This window comes from Hoplias malabaricus, unplaced genomic scaffold (assembly GCF_029633855.1).
Source record: "Hoplias malabaricus isolate fHopMal1 unplaced genomic scaffold, fHopMal1.hap1 scaffold_91, whole genome shotgun sequence".
Taxonomy (NCBI): Eukaryota; Metazoa; Chordata; class Actinopteri; order Characiformes; family Erythrinidae; genus Hoplias; species Hoplias malabaricus.
In genome coordinates, this window is record NW_027101244.1 from 53,914 (window position 1) to 66,063 (window position 12,150).

The window sequence follows — 12,150 nt, forward strand, 5'->3', positions numbered from 1 at the left end:
CACCAACAGCGCTGCCTCCTCCATCAACATCCACAGCTGATGTGTCCTTGAGCAACTCATCAGTGTATGTGTGTGTGTGTGTGTAAATAAATTCTTATGAGAATCAATTATAGGGTCTATTTTGTTGTGCTCTGCCATCCGTGTCTTCTCTAATTGTCATGGTTTGTTTGTTTATCCAACACTGTGGTCAACGCTATTCACTCCTTTATGTGCTCTATCAACAAAGGTGCCTGGACTGGACCCGACTCTGACCACTAGGGGGCAGTAAGTTGGCAGTAGCTTCTGTTGAAGTGGAAAAGAGGAAGACAGTACATGTTAGCTTCAGGTATCAGTGTGTTTACTTTGTGGGGAAGCCTTCTCCTGCTGTCCGTGGAGCTGTGGTTTGGAAGTTGGATGAAGCTTCCCTCTGGACAGTTCTACTGGAAAACATCTCCATACGGATTCTCTGAGGAAACTGGACACTGCAGGAGTCCAGCTTTATCCTGGGAATTCCACCACTTCTGGACGTGTATAAACACCAGTGCGGAGGTCCTCACCCAGGTGAGCGCTGTCTGATTCCTAGTGGGAGAGTGATGGAGGGGCATTGTTGGACTGTCTAGGTTATGGGTCACTGTCCCGCTCCCTGTTTGAGGGTTTTTTCCTGGTTGGTCACATGCTGATGTTCCCCTCCACCTTAGCAATGAAGGAGAACACTGTTCTGTGATGGTAGACTCTAACCTCAGCTTCTGATCTGAGACCTGAGTTCCAGTTATTTCTGTTGGTAGCTTGATTGTGTTATTCTAGGTTTAAGGCCTTCAGTTCAGCTGCTGAAGGCCTGTATTAATGTGACTGACTGAGTACAGTACTCTCTGTAAATGATCATGAATATCTTCACTAATGATAACATGTATCTACGTTTTTGTAGAATTTTAGTTACTGTCTAAAATACTGTCCTTCACACTGTGTGAACTTTACTTCCGTGAAGTTACTAATTTGGAAAATGCAAGTTTTTATTAGAAAGCTCTGTTACATGTGTATGCTTATTTATTTATTTATTTATTTATTTATTTATTTATTTTTGGCCTTCTCACATTCTCTAAAGATATGTCATTGCCCACTCTATTCGGTTTTATATTTAACAGATACTCATTAATCATAAATAAATAAACCAATATTCCGTTGTTTTTATGGAAATGCATCTGCTCCAATGATAAAACTGAGGTCTAGTTTTAAGAAGTGTGTGTTTTTTTAAAGAGGAATATACATTTGAATATAAACAATTTAAGGTGGACTTTAGGACTGTTGAATGTTCCAGGCTCAGAACTTGACTGAAGAAAACAGTTTAATGTGCAAGGAAAAATATACATTTCTTGCAAGAATGCATTCTTTTTGGCATGAGACCAAGGCAGTCCTGCAGCTACTAAGCAGCATGTTTTTACGTTGTGTGCTGTGCCTGCGCAGCTGCATTTAAGAGACTATTGCTAATTGTGTTTGATTACTGCCCCCAGCACTTCCAAGTGGACAATTCTATATAATCAATGTTGTCAGTTATGTCGACTAATCATTGCAGCCCTATTAATGACTCTTGAAGGCCCAAATTACGACTGTGTGTGTGTGCTCCACTCTGCTGCAGTCATTTCCAAACGAATCAGTGTATTTGTGTAATTCGTTTGTTCCTGTTATGTTTCATGTGATAGTTTTCTGTGGTTCCATTCACCACCACTGTGAATAAAGTGTCCTTAGCCCACAACCCAACTGTTTAACTCTGCAGAAAAAGTGGAACGCTGTCCTGCTGAATGCCACAGATTCATGGTGGTCAAAATAATGCTATCGGGAGTAAACATGGTGGAGGAAGTGATCGCTGCTGGTGTGGCCTTGTTTAAAAACTAGTCTTTGATGATTTTTGGGGCTCAGCACGCTTTTGCATTGGTGTGATCTCTGAGCACTATCTGCTCTGTGTCCCCAGGCTCCATGATATATTCATTTTTAACTGTGAAGACTATTGCTTATTAATTGTGCGAAAGAGAGAGTGGGTATAAAAGCCCACTGAGTGGAGGTCTTCTTAATTAAACCTGAAAATCAGCAGGAAGCAGGTTCCTCTCCTTCACCTGCTTCCTCTTAAACACACACACACACACACACACACACACACTAGTGGCTTTGTCTCACACTTCGGGATCTCCTGTAGCTGTGCTGCCAAATCTTATTTCTCTCCTTTATTCTTGAATTTGGGATTCTCTCTCTCTCTCTCTCTCTCTCTCTCTCTGACGCCCACGTGAGGCACCCCTACAGCTTCAAGCTTCAAACCGTGCAAATACGGCCCTCCTGTATGATGTTGGGCTGCTGCCGTTGACTCCATTTCCACCGTTGAGTGGATGAGTGAAAGGGGGGCTTGCCTCTGAAACCCAGTGGTGAGCTTTAAAGGGAATATTTTAATATTTTTTTTTGCCAAAGCCAGCAGGCAGAGAAGGTGGACACAGGTCAGACCAGGACACATCCTCTGAAAGAGAAAGAAACACAGCTTGTCCTTAAGAACTACTTATAGTGAACCTGCCTAAAGATAGGGGCAGTTTATCCATCACCTCAGAGCAGTTTGTCCAGAAGACGGTCAGAAGCCATCTCTTGTATCTCACCTTTCTGGTGTTGTGTTAGGGAGTCTAGTCTTCAGTTCATGCACAGAGTGTAGTAGCCATCCCCAAGGCATTCATCAGCGCTCAGTGTCTAACTACAGAGACGCTCATGTCTCTTTGTTATGAGTTCCATGGAAGTCCAGAGTAGGCGTTTCTAATAAACTGGCCGCTCTTGTAAGTCCAGAGTGGGCGTTTCTAATAAACTGGCCGCTCTTGTAAGTCCAGAGTAGGCGTTTCTAATAAACTGGCCGCTCTGTGTAAGTCCAGAGTAGGCGTTTCTAATAAACTGGCCGCTCTGTGTAAGTCCAGAGTAGGCGTTTCTAATAAACTGGCCGCTCTGTGTAAGTCCAGAGTAGGCGTTTCTAATAAACTGGCCGCCATGTGTAAGTCCAGAGTAGGCGTTTCTAATAAACTGGCCGCTCTGTGTAAGTCCAGAGTGGGCGTTTCTAATAAACTGGCCGCTCTGTGTAAGTCCAGAGTGGGCGTTTCTAATAAACTGGCCGCCCTGTGTAAGTCCAGAGTAGGGGTTTCTAATAAACTGGCCGCTCTGTGTAAGTCCAGAGTAGGGGTTTCTAATAAACTGGCCACTCTGTGTAAGTCCAGAGTATGCGTTTCTAATAAACTGGCCGCCATGTGTAAGTCCAGAGTGGGCGTTTCTAATAAACTGGCCGCTCTGTGTAAGTCCAGAGTAGGCGTTTCTAATAAACTGGCTGCTCTATGTTAGTCCAGAGTGGGCGTTTCTATAGACTGGCCGCCCTGTGTAAGTCCAGAGTGGGCGTTTCTAATAAACTGGCCGCTCTGTGTAAGTCCAGAGTGGGCGTTTCTAATAAACTGGCCGCCCTGTGTAAGTCCAGAGTAGGCGTTTCTAATAAACTGGCCACCCTGTGTAAGTCCAGAGTGGGCGTTTCTAATAAACTGGCCGCTCTGTGTAAGTCCAGAGTGGGCGTTTCTAATAAACTGGCCGCCCTGTGTAAGTCCAGAGTGGGCGTTTCTAATAAACTGGCCGCCCTGTGTAAGTCCAGAGTGGGCGTTTCTAATAAACTGGCCGCTCTGTGTAAGTCCAGAGTGGGCGTTTCTAATAAACTGGCCGCTCTGTGTAAGTCCAGAGTGGGCGTTTCTAATAAACTGGCCGCCCTGTGTAAGTCCAGAGTGGGCGTTTCTAATAAACTGGCCGCCCTGTGTAAGTCCAGAGTAGACGTTTCTAATAAACTGGCCGCCCTGTGTAAGTCCAGAGTAGGCGTTTCTAATAAACTGGCCGCTCTGTGTAAGTCCAGAGTAGGCGTTTCTAATAAACTGGCCGCCCTGTGTAAGTCCAGAGTGGGCGTTTCTAATAAACTGGCCGCCCTGTGTAAGTCCAGAGTGGGCGTTTCTAATAAACTGGCCGCTCTGTGTAAGTCCAGAGTAGGCGTTTCTAATAAACTGGCTGCTCTATGTTAGTCCAGAGTGGGCGTTTCTAATAAACTGGCCGCCCTGTGTAAGTCCAGAGTGGGCGTTTCTAATAAACTGGCCGCTCTGTGTAAGTCCAGAGTGGGCGTTTCTAATAAACTGGCCGCCCTGTGTAAGTCCAGAGTAGGCGTTTCTAATAAACTGGCCGCCCTGTGTAAGTCCAGAGTGGGCGTTTCTAATAAACTGGCCGCTCTGTGTAAGTTCAGAGTGGGCGTTTCTAATAAACTGGCCGCCCTGTGTAAGTCCAGAGTGGGCGTTTCTAATAAACTGGCCGCCCTGTGTAAGTCCAGAGTAGACGTTTCTAATAAACTAGCCGCCCTGTGTAAGTCCAGAGTAGGCGTTTCTAATAAACTGGCCGCTCTGTGTAAGTCCAGAGTAGGCGTTTCTAATAAACTGGCCGCCCTGTGTAAGTCCAGAGTGGGCGTTTCTAATAAACTGGCCGCCCTGTGTAAGTCCAGAGTGGGCGTTTCTAATAAACTGGCCGCCCTGTGTAAGTCCAGAGTGGGCGTTTCTAATAAACTGGCCGCCCTGTGTAAGTCCAGAGTAGGCGTTTCTAATAAACTGGCCGCCCTGTGTAAGTCCAGAGTAGGCGTTTCTAATAAACTGGCCGCTCTGTGTAAGTCCAGATAAGGCGTTTCTAATATACTGGCCGCTCTGTGTAAGTCCAGAGTAGGCGTTTCTAATAAACTGGCCACTCTGTGTAAGTCCAGAGTAGGCATTTCTAATAAACTGGCCGCCATGTGTAAGTCCAGAGTAGGCGTTTCTAATAAACTGGCCGCTCTGTGTAAGTCCAGAGTAGGCGTTTCTAATAAACTGGCCGCTCTGTGTAAGTCCAGAGTGGGCGTTTCTAATAAACTGGCCGCCCTGTGTAAGTCCAGAGTAGGCGTTTCTAATAAACTGGCCGCCCTGTGTAAGTCCAGAGTGGGCGTTTCTAATAAACTGGCCGCCCTGTGTAAGTCCAGAGTAGACGTTTCTAATAAACTGGCCGCTCTGTGTAAGTCCAGAGTAGGCGTTTCTAATAAACTGGCCGCCATGTGTAAGTCCAGAGTAGGCGTTTCTAATAAACTGGCCGCTCTGTGTAAGTCCAGAGTAGGCGTTTCTAATAAACTGGCCGCTCTGTGTAAGTCCAGAGTGGGCGTTTCTAATAAACTGGCCGCCCTGTGTAAGTCCAGAGTAGGCGTTTCTAATAAACTGGCCGCCCTGTGTAAGTCCAGAGTGGGCGTTTCTAATAAACTGGCCGCCCTGTGTAAGTCCAGAGTAGACGTTTCTAATAAACTAGCCGCCCTGTGTAAGTCCAGAGTAGGCGTTTCTAATAAACTGGCCGCTCTGTGTAAGTCCAGAGTAGGCGTTTCTAATAAACTGGCCGCCCTGTGTAAGTCCAGAGTGGGCGTTTCTAATAAACTGGCCGCCCTGTGTAAGTCCAGAGTGGGCGTTTCTAATAAACTGGCCGCCCTGTGTAAGTCCAGAGTAGGCGTTTCTAATAAACTGGCCGCCCTGTGTAAGTCCAGAGTAGGCGTTTCTATTAAACTGGCCGCTCTGTGTAAGTCCAGAGTAGGCGTTTCTAATAAACTGGCCGCTCTGTGTAAGTCCAGAGTAGGCGTTTCTAATAAACTGGCCGCCATGTGTAAGTCCAGAGTAGGCGTTTCTAATAAACTGGCCGCTCTGTGTAAGTCCAGAGTAGGCGTTTCTAATAAACTGGCCGCTCTGTGTAAGTCCAGAGTAGGCGTTTCTAATAAACTGGCCGCTCTGTGTAAGTCCAGAGTGGGCGTTTCTAATAAACTGGCCAGTGAAGTCTTGTCAGAAGAAGTGACCATTTCACGCTTTCTCACTGTGGCTGAGTGGATAAGGGCCTCAGTCCAGGAGCAGTGGAGCCAGAGGGGAGGGGGTGGGGGAGGTTTGGATGAAGGCTGCACTGAGACTGGGCCAGATTTCTGGAGGCCTGTTAAATTAAGTGGTCTCTTCTGACCACTGCTGCTACCCTTGGGGTAAGAACTAAAGGCCAAGCAGCTTCAGGGGCACACAACATGGCCGTGATAGTTCTGGTCATTATGAATGTGTTTTGGACGTAATTTATGAAACACAGTTCCACTGATCCCAATGCCAGGGAGACCTATACCCCTCTAGCTGACTTTTGACATTGGGAATGGTGACCTTAGGCTCATGTGCAGCTGTTCCAGACAGTCCCCTTATGTTTTCTTTTTCTGCCATATATCAGCCATATTACCAAAATGTCCTCCTTGTTTTAACACTGTCCGTTTTGTCACAAAGGAGCACTTTGTAGTTCTACAGTTACAGTTACAGAGCAGGTTTGATTTGGTGATCATTCTCAACACTGCAGTGACTCTGATGTGGTGTTTAGTGTGGATCAGACACAGCAGTTGCTCCTGGAGCTTTAAAACCCTGTGTCCACTCTCTGAGACACTCCTCCCTCGTTGGTCCACCTTGTAGATGTAGAGTCAGAGACAGTAGCTCATCTGTTGCTGTGCTGGTCGTCCTCTAGTCCTTCATCAGTGACACAGGACGCCGCCCACAGGACACAGCCCTGGAAATGTCACGTGAGCCGACTCGGTGAGAGAAGTGTTTCCTGACTGTGATGGAGTTGGCTGTAGACTGAAAAAGCAGGGTTTCCCGTGTTTGCTGGACGTATTGATCAGGGTGATCTCGCAGTGCTGGGAGCGATGGAATGCACTGTACTGGACTGTACTGGCGTCTACTATAACATTTTAAATGCCACCAAATATTGAATCATTGCCTCATAGATCACAAGTGTATCTCACTGTGGCAAAGTTATCAGCCTTTTTCGCTCATGCACAGAATATTTATAACATGACCTTTCTATGGAGGATGACAGGACACAGTAAATTCAGCCGTTACATTATGCTCTCTTTCTACGTTTTACTGTGCTCCCGCCTTCACACTTCACAAAACACATTTCCTACAGTCCCTGTCAACTCAGGGCTTCTTGAAATTTATGTTTTCTAAATTTTACTCTCAACTACTGCGAAATCCCTGTTTGCCGAAAAGTCGGCACAGTGAGGGTACTGCGGTAAAGCCAGGAATCTGTGATGCTTCCATAGTCTTGAACATAACGTTCATGGACTAAACCAGAACTGATTTTATAACGTGTAACTTGTATTTTGTAAAAACATACACATTTACAATCTGACGCTTGCCCCACACTTAAAAAAAAAGTTACATCACCTTTCCTTTCAATCACACTGTTTAATCATTTGGGAACTGAGGATACCATTTGCTGCCACTTTGCAAGTGGCATATTTACCCATCCTCGCTCAGTACAGGGGTTCAGCTGCTCAGAAGCCTGTGGTCACCATGGTCTGATTCTCCTCTCCGTGATCCTCTACAGGAGACAGATCTGGACTGCAAACACTTGCTATTACTGAGTGAGGTCTGGGATTTTCTTGCTGAAATAACCATGGACTCCCAAACGGTAGGCACCGGTGTCCCCCACATGGCATGTTTGATGTTGGATTGTCACCTTTCACCAATGGCACAGAGAACCAGAGACAAACTGAAAAGCTGAAACCTGGAGCTCAGCACACTTCCGCTGTTTTTGGGATCATCCGATATGAGCTCAGGTCTAGAGCAATCAGCAGTGTCTCTGCATAGAGTTGATGTTTGACGTGGATAGATTTTTCAGTTTAATTTTGTTCACTTTCTAATGCAGTGCTGTCTGAGGGCTGGAAGGTCACACACATAATGCAGTGGATTTGTTTTCCATGGACTGAGATTCCTTCAGATTTCTTGAACTTCCACGGTGTTACAGATAGTACACGGTGAATGACCTCAACGCTGTGATTTTGCTCTAAGAGATGTTCTTTCTGAACAGTTTGATTCTCTTAAGAAGTTTGGACCAGAGTGGTCCCCATGCCCTCTCTCTGCTGCTCCTTTTATATCGATCATTAGGTGTTTACAATAAGTTTAAAAACTTTTTTGTTACACTTTTGTACCGTTTAACTGTGATTGAAAATACTATCATTATCCCGCTCTTTTGACTTTAACAGTTGCATAAAACAAAAACTAGAAATGAAGTATTAATACGCTACATTCACAATTGCTAACATCTTTAACCTTTAAATCATATTAACCCTAAACTCGAATGTACTTTTATCACAAGAACAAACCAGAATTGATGCACATGACTATGCAGTGAATGTAGTGACCAATATGTTTTTCTCGTGTGTGCCATTTTCAAACTTTTTAAACCATGGTTATTATTATTTGGTTCATTGTCAAATAAAATGTTACCCTAAAATGACAAAAGAGTAGAAAAATGTTTGAATTTTGAATTTCAAATATACCTTAAAAATCCTGCTGTATTCACCTGCTGATAGTGGAGTGATTATTCATTCGTTCATTCATTATCTGTAACCCTTATCCAGTTCAGGGTCGCGGTGGGTCCAGAGCCTACCTGGAATCATTGGGCGCAAGGCGGGAATACACCCTGGAGGGGGCGCCAGTCCTTCACAGGGCAACACACATTCACACCTATGGACACTTTTTGAGTCACCAATCCACCTACCAACGTGTGTTTTTGGACTGTGGGAGGAAACCGAAGCACCCTGAGGAAACCCATGCGGACACAGGAAGAACACAGCAAACTCCTCACAGACAGTCACCCGGAGGAAACCCACACAGACACAGGGAGAACACACCACACTCCTCACAGACAGTCACCCGGAGGAAACCCACTCAGACACAGGGAGAACACACCACACTCCTCACAGACAGTCACCCGGAGGAAACCCACGCAGACACAGGGAGAACACACCACACTCCTCACAGACAGTCACCCGGAGGAAACCCACTCAGACACAGGGAGAACACACCACATGCCTCACAGACAGTCACCCGGAGGAAACCCACTCAGACACAGAGAGAACACACCACACGCCTCACACACAGTCACCCGGAGGAAACCCACTCAGACACAGAGAGAACACACCACACTCCTCACAGACACTCACCCGGAGGAAACCCACTCAGACACAGAGAGAACACACCACACGCCTCACACACAGTCACCCGGAGGAAACCCACTCAGACACAGAGAGAAAACACCACACTCCTCACAGGCACTCACCCGGAGGAAACCCACTCAGACACAGGGAGAACACACCACATGCCTCACAGACAGTCACCCGGAGGAAACCCACTCAGACACAGAGAGAACACACCACACTCCTCACAGACACTCACCCGGAGGAAACCCACTCAGACACAGGGAGAACACATCACACTCCTCACAGACAGTCACCCGGAGGAAACCCACGCAGACACAGGGAGAACACACCACACTCCGTCACCCGGAGGAAACCCACGCAGACACAGGGAGAACACACCAAACTCCTCACAGACAGTCACCCAGAGGAGACCCACGCAGACACAGGGAGAACACATCACACTCCTCACAGACAGTCACCTGGAGGAGACCCACACAGACACAGGGAGAACACACCACGCTCCTCACAGACAGTCACCCGGAGGAAACCCACGCAGACACAGGGAGAACACACCACACTCCGTCATCCGGAGGAAACCCATGCAGACACAGGGAGAACACACCACACTCCTCACAGACAGTCACCCGGAGGAGACCCACGCAGACACAGGGAGAACACACCACACTCCTCACAGACAGTCACCCGGAGGAGACCCACGCAGACACAGGGAGAACACACCACACTCCTCACAGACAGTCACCCGGAGGAAACCCACGCAGACACAGGGAGAACACACCACACTCCTCACAGACAGTCACCCGGAGGAAACCCACTCAGACACAGGGAGAACACATCACACTCCTCACAGACAGTCACCCGGAGGAAACCCACGCAGACACAGGGAGAACACACCACACTCCGTCACCCGGAGGAAACCCACGCAGACACAGGGAGAACACACCACACTCCTCACAGACAGTCACCCAGAGGAAACCCACGCAGACACAGAGAGAACACACCACACTCCTCACAGACAGTCACCCGGAGGAAACCCACTCAGACACAGAGAGAACACACCACACTCCTCACAGACAGTCACCTGGAGGAAACCCACTCAGACACAGGGAGAACACACCACACTCCTCACAGACAGTCACCCGGAGGAAACCCACTCAGACACAGGGAGAACACATCACACTCCTCACAGACAGTCACCCGGAGGAAACCCACGCAGACACAGGGAGAACACACCACACTCCGTCACCTGGAGGAAACCCACGCAGACACAGGGAGAACACACCACACTCCTCACAGACAGTCACCCGGAGGAGACCCACGCAGACACAGGGAGAACACACCACACTCCTCACAGACAGTCACCCGGAGGAGACCCACGCAGACACAGGGAGAACACACCACACTCCTCACAGACAGTCACCCTGAGGAAACCCACGCAGACACAGGGAGAACACACCACACTCCTCACAGACAGTCACCCGGAGGAAACCCACTCAGACACAGGGAGAACACATCACACTCCTCACAGACAGTCACCCGGAGGAAACCCACGCAGACACAGGGATAACACACCACACTCCGTCACCCGGAGGAAACCCACGCAGACACAGGGAGAACACACCACACTCCTCACAGACAGTCACCCGGAGGAGACCCACGCAGACACAGGGAGAACACACCACACTCCTCACAGACAGTCACCCGGAGGAAACCCACTCAGACACAGGGAGAACACATCACACTCCTCACAGACAGTCACCCGGAGGAAACCCACGCAGACACAGGGAGAACACACCACACTCCGTCACCCGGAGGAAACCCACGCAGACACAGGGAGAACACACCACACTCCTCACAGACAGTCACCCGGAGGAAACCCACTCAGACACAGGGAGAACACATCACACTCCTCACAGACAGTCACCCGGAGGAGACCCACGCAGACACAGGGAGAACACACCACACTCCTCACAGACAGTCACCCGGAGGAGACCCACGCAGACACAGGGAGAACACACCACACTCCTCACAGACAGTCACCCGGAGTGGGAATCAAACCCACAACCTTCAGGTCCCGGGAACTGTGTGACTGCGACACTACCTGCTGCACCATTGTGCCGCCTGTGGAGTGATTAATGAACTTGAATGTTCTATAAATGTTTCACTCTTATTTTGCCTCTGTCCCAACCTTTTTTTTTTTTTACAAAAAGTACAATCAAGTTGGTCAACCACAACATGAGAAATCTCGGAGTATTAATCCATCACAGGTATTTGTTTCACTCCTGTCCATTCCGCTCTAGAACTGAACTCTTTCTTTATAAAGTGTACTGTCAAATCCGAGATCACTCATTATACTCAGTAGCACACGGTATCTCTTTAGTGATCGGAGAACAACAACAAAAGCAGGTTCAGCCAAAGCAGACGTCCTGAAACTTTTGGTGCAGGGTGTATTTTCTAACCCCTAACACCAATCAGCATCACCCTGGCAGCGGTCTCTCGGCTCAGCTCTTTCATCATTTAACCTCGCTATACCTCCCACCAGCCCCTCTTTCTTTCTTTAAATTGGTTATTGATTCTTACTTTTTTCTCCGGCCGCCCTCCCCCCACACCCCGCTCTTTCACCCCTTTCCCTCCGTCCTGTCCGCTCCACTTCCAACCCTCAGCCCCGGATTCTATGCGTCTGGCTCCGGAGCGGTGTCCCGTTGCATGAAGAATTCCAAAAATAATTCTCTGTGTCATCTGCTGACCCTTGGGTCACTCGTAAATAACGATCAGTCGCCAGCGAACGACGGTCCACTGAGCTTTGTAAAGCAATAATTTCAGAAGCATTTTTTTCCCCTCCCTGAACTGCCCTCATATTTCATTACCTGCCGGTTCTCAGTCTTCGGAAACAGACCCGGGCACCAGTTCCTGGGATGTGGAAATATAAATTTAAAAGATAAGTAAGTAAATAAATAAACGAGCACATAACAGTGCTGTTCCCTTCAGTGCGAGCAGTGTTTAATTTCATTTTAAGCCCTAATCAGACATGACAGAGGAGATCAGACTGACGCAGACGTCTTCTGTTTGTCAGGACTTTGATTTTTAAGGTGGAATGGTTTTTAAGCAGAAGCCGG

The 12,150-nt window shown here is 47.8% G+C and overlaps 1 long non-coding RNA gene across 1 annotated transcript in view; it reads left to right on the top strand.

Annotated features, from left to right (window-relative positions):
- Nucleotides 1-353: 353 nt before the first annotated feature.
- The window catches only part of LOC136685448 (uncharacterized), a 70,184-nt gene continuing 58,387 nt past the window's right edge, over nucleotides 354-12,150 (top strand). Inside the window, exon 1 of the long non-coding RNA XR_010800176.1 lies at nucleotides 354-540. This is a non-coding gene — a long non-coding RNA (uncharacterized lncRNA). The remainder of the gene's footprint in view (nucleotides 541-12,150) is intronic.